At 40.6% G+C, this 12474-nt stretch overlaps 1 pseudogene across 1 annotated transcript; it reads right to left on the bottom strand.

Annotated features, from left to right (window-relative positions):
• Window positions 1-2070: 2070 nt before the first annotated feature.
• On the bottom strand, window positions 2071-12241 carry LOC110046376 (ATP-binding cassette sub-family C member 4-like; annotated as a pseudogene). The gene is made up of 6 exons (XR_016207342.1): window positions 11481-12241; window positions 9556-9938; window positions 7767-9109; window positions 7040-7610; window positions 6680-6816; window positions 2071-6233 (listed from the first exon to the last, which is right to left on the bottom strand). The product of XR_016207342.1 is annotated as an ATP-binding cassette sub-family C member 4-like (transcript).
• Between the last annotated feature and the right edge of the window lie 233 nt (window positions 12242-12474).

The following is a 12474-nucleotide window of genomic DNA, read 5'->3' as shown; positions in this document are numbered from 1 at the left end:
GAATGAATGTTTCTCTCCTTGACCTAGAAGAAGGCTAACATGGGTTTCCCGTTTCTTGCTAGCTTCCTTCCCCCAGTCCAGCTCGTTTTATTGGGCATTGGGTAATTTGGAAAACAATCCTTCTTAAGGTTAACTGTAGCTACACCTATACTGTATACAGAACCAATCTCTCCCAGGTTTGGTCTGTTAACAGCTTTTTTGATCGCCTGTTGCGCTCACCATCATGACACTTTAAATATGTTTAATGAGAGTGAGATTGGACTTTAGCTTGCACACGTGCACCCTGCCCGCTACTATAAGTTCCAGAATCAGTCCATTTATGATCGCTGCTCCCCAACCTACCCATCGTAATGAAAATAAGAAAAGCGCCTTTCTTGTACGACAGTAACCGTTCACGTCTAGTTTCACCGGGAGAGTATCACCACTGACTGTTAAGAAGGTAAACTAGTATGAGGGCTGTGGCTACCGTTTCGTTTCCGGTTTATTTATATCCGGTTTAAGTCTCATCACGTCACGTGCCCCTTTGCACGTTGGCAAGATTAGTTCCTGTTTTTGTACCTTTTTGTACGTTGGCAACGGCAGTGCCTCTGGTTGCACGTTGTGGGTCTGATGAAATTAAATCAGCTGGCGACTACCTAAGCTGCAAGGGCTTTAATATTCAGTCAACTTTTTTAGGAACAGTGGAACTAGTGGAACTATGAAACGAAACACGTTTTATGAACCGAGCAACGTCATGAAGCTGGTTGTACATTACTGTGGACTTTTGGGGCATAAGAGCATGGCGTGTAGGAACCGACCACTCAAATTTTCGTGGAAAATTAATTGCCTTCATTTTCTTTACACAACTCAAGTAACAATTGCCATGAACGGAAAATGGGCTTTATTTTGGCAGGTTTGGTTTCCGGCTTTATTATTGAGAAAGTTTTTTGTAGGCACCTCGAAAATCACACAAAATGGAAATTGAAACTCCGAATTTTGGGGATTACGGTATGTTTACTTAAAATTCGATTCGCACATTTAATGAAACGTTCAAATTCTTTCAGAATTACTGCGTAGTGTTTTCCTCTTTTCACACAGCTAAAAACTATTTGCTTATCTCAAACACAAGCAAAGTTATGACGTTTTTGCCTTATCCTCTAAAAACGTTTTTGTCAATGTTGCACGCTGACATAGCCTCCAAACAAAGAGATTTTGTTCAAAAGCGAGACCTCTACATGAATGATGACTGTTATCATCTTATTATACGAAGTCTAAGCTACAAATATCTGTATTAAAAGTTGTGGGCACTCTTAATTTTGGAGATCAAAAAACTCGAGCAAATAGCTGAAAATTCAACATTTTTTTGTAGAAATGACGAACCTCGTCCTTTTTCAGAAACGCGTTTTAAGTTTTCTCAGGGAATTTTTTTGACATTTAGAGTTATTGGTTATTAACGTTCGGAGAACTCAATGATACTTATATTACACCAAAAATATAAATATCGAAAAATCTTTTAAGCCTAGCCTGCGAACAGCTGGCTCCCGGCGAGCCCGAACGTCCCCCGTCTCGACCCGATCGCTTCGCTCTCCGAATTTGTCTGTTTTGAGCTCGCTTTGCTCAGCGAAATTTTTCCTTCATCGCCGGGAACCTGTTCCAGGCTATTCAAACCTAGCCTTGCTTTTGACCTCTAGCACTGATCACTGATCTTCGTCATTCCGTCACGCATCACACATGCTTGGTCGAAGAAGAAGTTGACTGAAAAATCTCGTATTGCCATGGAAATGAGCTGCCTACAAAGGTTTTTTTTGATAGCTTTATTTTACAACTTTTCTTTTCATTTTCTTTGTTTTTGTAAGTTTGCTATAATTTGAGTTGAGTAGAAGGACATAAACTGGCAATTTCGTATCAATGAATTTCTGGCAAAACTCAGTATAAAACTTAACTGCAAAACTACGATTGTAACAAAGCCGGTAAATCCGCGATCTACATCAGAAGCGCGATCGGGCATCCCTAACTCAGTAGACGCACGTCCGTGCTCCATAGTATGACGTGCGCAAATCTCCTCACTAAGATCGTTTTATTCTGCTCAAATTTTAGGAAAGACACTGCAACTGCAGCCGCAACCCTCTGCAACTTTGATGGGTTTCAAACTTTTGTGGAACTACTGTTTGTATCTATCAGCCCCAACTGAATATATATAGATTATTACATACAGTCGAACTTCCCGTAAGCGACCACCAAACTTTTAGCTCTAAAAGTGGTCGCAGTCGCTTACGAGAGGCGGTCGCTTACAATAGGTTCAAAATATAGGGATTTGACTGGGAAACTTTTGGTATTTTGGAAAACTGGTCGACGAGGAGAGGTGGTCGTTCACGAGAGGTGGTCGCAAACGGAGGTTCGACTGTATTAAGAGCCTGGTATAGTTTTTATTCACGAATTTTTAATACTATATCGCGATCGAGCGAGTCTTCGAGCGAGAGAGCACACATTTTTTGATTGATGATCCATCAAGTTAAAATAAAAGGAAATCAAAATAGTGAGAGTGCTCTGGATATCTGATTTTCAAATTAACCATAGAATTTGACCATCTCATCACTCCGTTCACTTTTTAGGTTGGATATTGGATGAAAAAAAAGTCCAGCAGAAGAGACAGTGTTTCATCAGATTTCGAAACGTCTCGAATTCGTAAAAAATACTCGGAGATCGCTGTTTATATGGCGGCGTATCAAAAGCTGATAAGACACTGTCTCTCGTGTTTGATATACTACATAAATCAAGGCGCAACATCGGTAAACGCCGGTGATGTTGAAATCCAGAGTTGCAAGCAACTCGTTAACCAATCAGAGCGTCTATAATCAAGCTGTTGGTACAACGAAAAAAATTGTCATCGTGCCTACCTTCATAACTTTTGAAACGGAGAGATAAGATGGTAAAATTCTATGGTTAATCTGAAAATCAGATATCCAGAGCACTCTCACTATTTTGATTTCCTTTTATTTTTCCTTATTGATTATCATTACTATTGTTGTTATTATTATTGTCATTATCATTATCATTATCATTATCATTATCACTGTCATTATTATTATTATTATTATTATTATTATTATTAACTTAACTGTATCATGGATATAACCGAACCAGACCATAATTCTAAAGCCTATCCTATAATGCACCGACCATTTGGTCCCAAAGAAAAAATCACGGTACATTCACTTAGGTGCAACCAAGCCGGCTAAATTTGTTTTGTCCTATAGGACAAACGTTTGATGACCTGAATAACCGCTAAAAAATTAAAGACGGTAAAATTAATACACGCTCTACTCCGTGTTGATCAGACAACGTAGGATCACTTCTTAATAAACACGTTCTACTTTCGTAAGGTAGAATATAAAAACAACGTTCAGACTGTACTTAAGAATATTCCTCCCCTTATGCTCAAATCGTAATTCTAAACGTGTAAAAGATAAGTGATTATATAAAACAAAGAAAATTGAGTAGTTACGACATAAAGCAGCAGAGGATGACTTATATCATCCTCTATAGTCACTAATATATCACCCACCAATTATAGAGAACGTTGTACAGATAGAATAGAGTATGTTCTTCTCTTTGTACAATTTTCTTCAATGACATTAGCCGCTTTCACACTAGAGGACGAACAAATCGTCCGGACGGACAAATCGTCTCAGACGAACAAATCGTCTGATATTTGTCCGTCTGGAAAGACGAGTTTTCCAAGACGATTTGTCCGTCCAGACGAGCAAGTCGACGACAGTACGACATAAATTCACATGTGACGGTCAAATGATTAATTTTCTCACCGTGAGGAAATGGGACTAGCAACAGAACGAGGTTTTATGGGAAGTTTCAACATGGCGGAAATGAAGAAGTCAGCGAAGTCAGCGAAAAACAAAGCGAAGTGTTCGAAAAAGAATAAAACGTGGTCATAAGAAGAACTCACGACATTGGCACATGTGCTTGGTTGCGAGATAAACGCTGGGCTCTTGTACTGGAAACGATCGCGTTAAAGAGAAAGCTCAAACGAAAAGGTATTTGAAAAGATTCTTGCAGAGCTCAACGTGAACCTACTGCCAGTTCTCTTTGGGCTCAAAGGTACTGATTTGTGCTTACAATTCTTCTAGTAGTACGAATTTCAGTATAGGGCCGTCTCGAATTCAAATTCGACGAACAAATGTCAGACGATTTTCCCGTCCTCTAGTGTGAAAACGGTCACTGTCAGCCAAAATTTTTTAATTCTAATTTTAAATGACATGATTTGAGGTCGGGGCAGCTCTCGTAAAGCCTGGTTTTCACTAGCGACGCAAGCACAAGTGCACGGCACAAGGGCAAACACAATAATTCTTATTTCACCGTGAAAACGGCCTTGACGCAGGCATAAGCACAAGCACAAGCACAAAGAAAAGGATCAAAAATTTTCGCTTTTCTTGTTCTTGCTCTTATGCTTGCGTTTCCGCTGCGACAAGTGAAAACGAGCACAAGGATATTTACCACACGTGGTTATGTTTGGCCTATGACAAACGCTGGATCCAGATTACCTCGTGCCTCAACAGTTTGGAAGGTTCGAATGATTTAACTTGTGTTTGTGTTTGCGTCGAATTTCGTTTTCAATTGGGTCATCCCTATTGCTTGCGTTTGTGCTTACGCTTGTGCCTGTGTCGCTAGTGAAAACCAGGCTCAAGCCTGGTTCTCATATCCTACCTGCGACGTAGTCGCCGGTTGCAACGGACAACGTTCGGCGATCTGTCCCAGTGGGTCCCTGGCGCATCTGCGGTGGATCGCCGACGTACAGTCAAATTTGCTCGAAATGCAAATCGAATTGCGCAATTTTCAACCATTTTACCTGTAAATATGGATCGAATCGTCTCCCTGGAGTACGTTGCGTCCGCCGATGATGTTCACATAAACTATTTTCATCGCCGACAACCGCCGACAACCGCCGACAACCGCCGGCTTACCTGCGAAGTTGAACTCAACTCAACTTCGCAGGCAAGTCGGCGGTCAATGCCTGGGACAGATTATGATTCTGCGATAAATGTTCACATATACCGTAATGGTGTCCCAGGCATGTCGGCGACATATGAGAACCAGGCTTTGAGGTCTTACATGAATGGCTTTAGACCCTTTGAGAGGACGACAAAATAAACATCAGAAACAATACCTCTAACCCAAAAACAATAACACCTGCTAACATGCAAAAAAAATTAAAAGCTTACGAGAACTCCTACACTTCTGATTGTTTTCGATAAGCAAGAAGTAAACAACCGCAAAAACTGATTCAAATTGAAAGTGGTCTGTAAATTAACAAAGGGGGAACTAGCCTATGTAGATACCTGAAACTCAAGCCATTTCACTCAAAGCACCTCCTTTCTTATTCACTAAAGTATCAAATTTGTCAAATTCGTCAACTTCCCCGTCTTTCAAAACCAAAATCATGTCACAGTTTTTGATGGTGCTTAAACGATGAGCTACAGTGATGACTGTGGATTCCTTTAGTTTCTCATGCACTACGTTCCAGATTGTTTGTTCTGTTTCTGGATCGACGTGTGCAGTGGGCTCATCCAAGATGACGATCTTGTTTTGTTGTAACAGCACACGAGCCAAACAAATTAACTGCCGCTCTCCTACACTGACATTTGCTCCATGTTCTAACAGCTCGTGATCTAGCTTTCCCTTTAGACCCTCTACCAAATCCTTCAGTTGGACATCCTCTAAAGCTCGCCACAAATCTGCATCTTGCAGCTGTTCCAAGAGATCGAGATTTTTTCTTAGCGACCCACTAAACAGGACAGGGCTTTGGCCAAGAACTGATATACATCGTCGAGCCTCTTGGAGATTAATCTGTTTGATTGGAATATCATCGACCAGTATGTCTCCATCAGCATCAGGCATGCGCATGACAGCTGCCACAACAGACGACTTTCCTGCACCTGTGCGGCCTGCAACACTAATCTTTGTTCCTCCTTTGATGTTAAGATTAATTTTCTTCAGTATTCGAGGTCCCCCCGGATAGTACGATAATGTCACATTTTGGAATGTGATATTTCCTTCGTGTGGCCAGTGTTCCGGGGGAAGTCTATGGACTTTGTATCCAGGTTCTGAGTCAAGGTTGTTGTACGTCATCACTCGTTCAACTGAGGTCATGAAATTCTCGAAATCTGAGGTTTTCTTGACAGCGTATTGAGCATTTATCGAAGTTTGGATGATATAAACAAGCGCAAGGCCAGCCCAAGCTGATTAAAAAAAAAAAGAAAAAAAAATGAAAAGAGATTATTCAAATTATTCAGTCGTATGATACGGTTTACTATTGTTTTTTAAACTTGACGAATAAAAGTACCCCGCCCTATGATACAACTTTCCGCTAAATAGACTAATTCCACATTATCATTTGACGGATATTCTTCTTCTTTTGATTGGTTAAGAGACCTCTATCACCTGTAAATAGACTATCTTAAATAGTTCTTTGCTACTGCGCTTACTCGCATCCTATGAGCTTAGCTGAACACTATAATATTCTGCTCGTGCGCAGTTCTATCCGCTACCTTTGCCAAGACGGCATGCGCTCTTCACTCGGTCTTCACTGCACTGAAAGGGTTGTGTAAACAAAGTCATGGATAAAAGAATTATTGACCAAGATTATAGTTTCATTGTTTCATTTCATTGTTTCAAATGCACATACCGGCATCTTGAGACACCAAAACAGCTGCCAGAGACACTGCACCAATTAACATGGATGCGAGAAGGTCCAAGCGTACACCAAGCCATCGCCCACTGGCCATCACCATAATATACGACTGATTATGAACATCTTGATATCTAACGGAATGAAACTACAGTAAGTAAGTAGCTAGTCATTACTACTGAAACACTTGAGGCTCTATAAAACATCTGCAAGCGAGTCGCAATTGTTCTTGATGGCACAAGATGTTCAAGCCAATAATTTTACGGAGTAATGCGCCCAAAATCAAAGCAGATGCGTTTTATGTTCAAAACTCTAGTGAAAAGCGTCCTAAAGACTGTTACGACTAAACCAATGCACCCATAAAACTGATCCACGAAATCCCTTTGTCTTCGTCTGGTTCGAATCGTGTCCAGTCCATTCAGGGTCTCGGAAAAGTGAGAGAAGACTGGACTGCGGCATATTGACTCTAACCTTTTAAGCTCTCTGGACGTCTTCAAGTAATACTTGGCGATGTACGCGACTAACACAATCAACGGAACAACAAGAAATAGAAGCCAAGGATTTGTAACGGTTGATATGATTATTGATGCAAACACCAACAAGACTCGCTGGACAGATACTAGAAAAGTCTTGGGCAACAACTCGTCAAGACAGCCTACATCTTTAGAAAATCGATTGAGAATTCTTCCCACGGGATTTGAATCGAAGAAATGAACCGGTGCTTGTAAAATGGCTAAAACCATTTTGTCGTGAAGACGCTCTGAACATCTTAAGGAAACCAGAAGGAATCCATAAGCTCGAATGACGGCAAAGATAAGGGACGCACTGACTAGACAAGCATAGATAGTCAAGTTTGTGTTGTCTTTCTGATCTTCTGGTAGTTTCTTTGTTAGCGACGAGAGCCAGACGTCAGGAGCAACTATCATTGCTTAGAGAAGTAAGAGACAAAATAAAAATAATGTGATCAAAACCTTGATAAGAAGCAAATGATAATGAAATAGTCGTTGATCAGCTTAATAATGTTATAAGAAATACAAAATAAAATTATTATGTATGAATGACTAGTTACAAAATGAACTCTTACCTTGCGCTATCAAGCACAAACAAATTACTGCACAGATTGTTGACCAATGTACTCCGCTTCTAAAGTAGTTCCAGTAAAGCTTTGATGAAACCACTCCGATGGAACGATCTTCTTGTGATATTTCCAGACTCCTAGGTTCACTGGGCTGTGGAATCATTGTTTCACAGCCATCACCTCCGTTTTTCTGTTCAATTTCCCGAGCAACACTCCTAGTGTGCTTGCTATCTTTCCCAACTGTCTGATATTGCGGGTCAATAGTTGTGTTTAGAATACGTTTTTCTTGTAGTTCAGTGAAACTTCCCTTTTCCAACACGCGGCCTTTGTACAACACAATCACTTGATCAGCTTTTTTCATGTGCTGTTCCTGATGTGAAGTTAACACTCGCATTTTTTCGCCTAGTAAGTCGTTGATACATGTTTTAAAGATATGTTGGCCAACTTTAAAGTCAACGGCACTCAGAGGATCGTCTAACAAGTAAAGGTCTGCATCAGCGTAAACTGCGCGTGCTAAACTTACTCTCGCCTTCTGACCTCCACTCAGAACTTCTCCGCGTTCTCCAACAACTGTTTTGTCATAGTCAGGAAACCGCTGGATGTCTTCTGTGAGGGCGCATGCTTCAATTACTCTGGTGTACTTTGTTTCATCGTATGGCTGACCAAACAGAATGTTTTCTCTTATTGTTCCAGAGAAGATCCAAGCTGCTTGAGGAACATAAACAAAAGAACCTTGGAAGGTTATTGTCCCGCTAACTTCAGAGATCTCGCCAGCGATGGCTGAGAGAAGAGTAGATTTTCCACTGCCCACTGGTCCAGTAATGACTGTTAGGCTTTGTGGTGCTGTGTAAAATTCAATATCCTGCAAAATAAATTCATCTTGTCGCTCGATTTGTCTGTTCGTCAAATTCGACACACATAAAATACTGGGCTCGTTCAGCGGATATTTTACTAGGTCAGGATTGAATACCTTTGCCATTTTCGCCTGTTGATCTGACAGACCACTCGTGACTTTGGTTGCCTTGCTCTCTGGGTTATTGGTGTCCTCTTCAGACTGACCACGTGAAATGGCGGGAAGGTTTTCTGAAAGGAGAAAATCTTCTATTCTTCCTAGCGACGCACGAGCGTCGTTTCCTTGTAACAAAGCAGAAGAGATGTGAAGGCATGTTTTATGTCTTGCCAAATTCATAAAACCTAGCAGCATAAAGACGCTTACAGGTGTGATGGGTTGACCAGTAAGCACAAGAGTAATTACAGACAACAGGGTCGCCATTGATACTGAACTGTCCCACAAGGCAAGAACTCCTGACAGAATGGCACTTTTCTTACGGATGGTGTTAATTTCACTTCTGAAAACAAAACCCCAAAACACTATGAGGATATATCACTTAACAACACTGCTAGAGGCACGTAGTGTTGAGTAGTAAGAGAGAGTGGTCTTTGGAATTTCCGTTAAAGTCTTTTACAGCCGAGATTTACATGAGCAAATGGCCAAATGAGCAGTTGTATAAACGAGGGTGAGCAGTACAACTGTTCTAGTAGACAGTACGAAGAATAGTAGTCAGAAACCTTTAATTTGAGGACTGTTGGGCCAAAAACCAAGAACAGTACTTATCCCTTACAAGACAACACACGCGGTTGTGTTCTATCGGCGGAAAGTGAAAGATGAGGTAACTGATCAAACCTGCAAGTTGGCAATAGAAGACGATGAGTTGTGGCTGAAATTTATCTTGCACCTACAGTGAATGCAATAACACACTTAGTCAACATTAAGTACAACAATTTTTTCCCCTACCTTCGTGTGTGTTGAATTTTTCTTCGATATTCGTCCTCCCACGCACGCGTTTTGATGGCACGAATCCCAGAAACTACCTGGTTCATCAAGGAGATGCGTCTGTCGGACACCGCTGTTGCGCGCAAGCGCAGTGCAGCACTAATATAGGAGATCCCAGCGAAATATGGGACAAGAAAACACAGGAAAAAGACTCCCATCAGAGATTGCCAGCCAATCAAATACACGAGTAACACTGCTATCACAACGAGGACAAAGCACGAAGGAAACAATAAGTAAAGCCACATGACTGTGTCTTCCTCTATTCGCTGAACATCATTTGATATAAGGTCGATCACGTGGCCTGTTGTAAATTTTAACAATGCATCCTTGCTGAGAAGTAGCGTCTGCGAAGGAAGAAAGACTAAATCTTATGCTTTTTCTCGAAACAAGGATTAAAGAAGCACAATGTGGTATGTTAATATTACTTTGTCTTACGCTGCATCTAGTTTGCGATCTAACGATGTCGGTAAATTAAAGCAGTTTCTGTAAAACACTCAGTATCGGTAGTTTGACTCGCAACCTACAATCCGTGAAATACTCCTCTATTAAAACGATATAGAGATATGCTACCCCAAGAGTAAGGGATTTGGGCTGTTTTGGTCAGATTACATGTCTTGGCGGTTCTGATGTTGTTCTGAAAATGGGTTTGACTTTTAGGGAAAGCACAGAATCGTATTTACGTAATTTTCTAAATATGAGATTAAAAGGTAAACTAAGTAGCTAAAAATGTAATTGTTCTTCATCATCAGAGAGGTGAATTCTGATATGCCTATCTATATTAAACAAAAAGAATGCCGGGGAAAATTAGACGCCCCGAGCGGGATTCGAACCCACGAAACGCTGATTTCATGGAAGGTGATGTAGCCACTGAGCTACCGAGGCAACCACAGTGGAGTGGGTAATTCCCAGTCCTAGAGGCCTGGGAGCAAATACCTGAAAATCGATGTTTACTTTGTAGCTAATATTCGACTCACTCCACACTCCTCGGTAGCTTAGTGTTTACAGCACCTTCCATAAGATCGGGATGTCGTGGGTCAGGATTCCAAAAACTGGGCATACCCCTTGAGAGCTACAAAAATCTTTATTACAAGAATCTTTATTATTTTCATGCTAAACCCTGTTTGAGCATATTAAACTTCAAGGTGACCAGAAGATATAAACAGAAAGAAAGTTTCGTCAGTTGGTAATCTACTGCTTATAAAAAAGCATCTAGGTAAAGGTAACTATGCCTCAGGGAAACAGGATCAATCCCTCTGTGTGGCTACTCCCGCCTACGATCAGGAGTGAAATCAAAGTGTTTAACGGTTACTGTTGTTTATGGTGATCAATGCACTTAGCTACACCTAGCTAGTTCTCAGACATGCCAGTTGAGGTGGGGGGAGGGGGGGGAGGGGAAAGGGGAGGGTTACCTGAAGTTCTGTAAAAATTAGGAATTTTTGTTTTTATCGGAATTCGAATCTAACGGTATTGAAGTTTTATTTTGAGAAGTATTTCTCCCTGTAAGTTCAAAGCTCGTTTTCTCAAAACGACTTATTTTTGCCTTTGAGGAAAGATATTTCAAGAAGGATTTAAATAAGCTTTTCACCTCAAATTTTCAGGATTGTTAGGTCTCACTGAGTTAATTGTTGTGAATTAGGGAATTCGCCATAGAATTCTTAGGATAGAAGTTATCAAAATAAATGTTTCACAATTTAGATTGCGCAACTTTAGATGGTTGTCAGAGCACAGTTAGAGCTCCGCATTTTCAAATTTCGGAAAATCCTTCATTCATTACAGCTGGACATTTGTTTACTCTAGAATACAAGTAAAAGGACAAGGAGTCTCCCCTCCTCCCTCCAGACTCGACCACGCTCCCTCCTCTCCTATTCTTCACTATTCGTGCTTACCTTATAACAGATTAGACCTTTTAGGGCGCAACTAATTCTGATACCCAACAGCTCACATCTGTAGCCATAGTGGTGCATACAAAGAGCTCCTATGATAGAATTTATGCACAAACACAAAGCAAGTGTACAACCGAACAGAAGATCATCTTTCTGTGGCTCAGATGACATCAGTATGGAAATAAGATATCCCAATAACAATGGTTGAAGAAGGGTAGAAATTGAGCGCAGAGCATCCGTGGATACAATAATTATGGCATCTTTTGCCGAGATCAACTTTATGACGCATTTCCAAAGTCTAGGCCTTTTTTGATTTCTGTTGCACTTTGCTTTTTCTTTGTTCCAGTTTGCTTGAAGCTGATCGGTCAGAAAAGTGGAAGAATTCTCTTTTGAAAGGAGAAAAAATCATTCTCATCTAATGGTCGTTCACTGCCTATCTTGAAGATACTATTCATCCATTGAAACAAAAGAAGAGACACGAAGCTGACTCCTTTATCTTCACTGGGAGATATCTTTTTGTATCCTTTTCTTGTCATAACAGTTAATCTGAAAACTAACAAAGATCCGCATCAGTGGAGAAGAAAATTCAAGTTTGACAACAAGATAAATTTGTCTTTCTTATTGAGTTCGCCGGCTTCATTGTTACTCAAAGCTCTCAGGTTTTTGCCGCGAATGCTACAATAGTAATAATAATAATTTTATTTAGGTGTCAATGAGATTTAGATTAGATTTACAATTGTTATCGGCTTGGCTACCGTTACTATCAGACGTCAGTAAACCTGACGCCCGCTGATGTTCAGCGCGAGACCAACGTGCTCAGTGGTACCAAGAAGCAAAATTTTAAAAATCCATCAAGGAACAAAATTTTTAAGAAGTAAAGAACAAATTTCTTCTTTTTAAACTATTTGCCGGGAACGTTTTGCTGTTCCGCTCTCCATGCAGAAACCTATTCATAGCTTAACTTTCGAGGATGGTCTTTTAAAACTCCCTAGCCAGA

Source organism: Orbicella faveolata, unplaced genomic scaffold (genome assembly GCF_042242905.1).
Source record: "Orbicella faveolata isolate gen_17 unplaced genomic scaffold, um_ofav_v1 contig_2, whole genome shotgun sequence".
Taxonomy (NCBI): Eukaryota; Metazoa; Cnidaria; class Anthozoa; order Scleractinia; family Merulinidae; genus Orbicella; species Orbicella faveolata.
Note: the sequence above shows the minus strand (reverse complement) of the source record. Positions and strands in the feature narration are given on the sequence as shown.